This window comes from Sprattus sprattus, assembly GCF_963457725.1.
Source record: "Sprattus sprattus genome assembly, chromosome: 3".
Lineage (NCBI taxonomy): Eukaryota > Metazoa > Chordata > Actinopteri > Clupeiformes > Clupeidae > Sprattus > Sprattus sprattus.
This window is the reverse complement of record NC_137922.1, coordinates 1546023-1546933: the sequence shown is the minus strand read 5'-3', so window position 1 is coordinate 1546933 and position 911 is coordinate 1546023. Positions and strand designations below refer to the sequence as shown.

General features: G+C 42.0%; 1 protein-coding gene across 1 annotated transcript in view; it reads left to right on the top strand.

Moving 5' to 3' along the window:
• The window catches only part of tspan7 (tetraspanin 7), a gene marked incomplete at its 5' end in the record, with an annotated part of 36675 nt that extends 36455 nt beyond the window's left edge, over positions 1-220 (top strand). The window contains 1 exon segment of the mRNA XM_080834168.1: positions 1-220. This exon segment is cut by the window's left edge and continues 1849 nt beyond it.
• Positions 221-911: the final 691 nt, after the last annotated feature.

Genomic DNA, 911 nt, shown 5'->3' with positions numbered 1-911 from the left:
CTGCCATTTGTGTTGGTGGAATAAATATCACAAATAAGTGGAGACGCTAAAGTGTTGTAAATGAATCCTAGTCACAATTTGAACAGTTCGATGAGCATAACAATAAGACTTTGTATAAAATAAACTTTTTAAAACGCATCACCAGCTAGCATGCCAACACATGTACGTTGATATTGTAAACAACTGTGATCTCTATTAATAAAATGGTCATTTCATGGTTGCCAGAATGTGTGCGAGATCTTTTTACTCTGCGGCAGATTTGAGTTCTGCGCAATGTGTATAATCATAATCCAATTAATCAAATTTCATGCATCCAATATGTCCTTTGTTGTGATGACAATGTCTATAAGCAGAGGCGTAACGCAAACACGTGAGGCACCTACGCAGCAAACCCTGAATGGGCTCCTTTCTCATGGGCGTCGTTTTGGGCTGAAAAGTGCTGCATAGGCGGGAATTTACATGATCCTGCCCGTCACTGGCCTATTGCGTTGTCTGCCTCTGCTATTAGGGCTCAGATACACATACGCGTTTTTGTAAAAACGGGACGCGAGCAAATGCATTGATTCCTATGGTACGGCGCGTTTAAAGCGTGCGCCCCTTCTCCACCACGCGTTACGTCTTTAAAGCGTTTTTTTAGGTGCGCTTAAAAGTTGAACTATTCTCAACTTTCCAGCGCAAGGCAGGGAAGCGGACCGCTTCTGCTTTGGCCGCCGCACTTTGCCAAGGCGTTACTGAAGCGTTTCTGCCTGAAAAAAAGACGCGTATGTGTATCTGAGCCCTTAAGGTGTCCGCAATACAAATGCAACATATGTCATCATAGACATATCATGGACAGAGGATACAGAATTTTGCAGTGAGAAAACATAATTATCTGAAACTATAAAATACCTAATACTGTAATATCTCAGTAT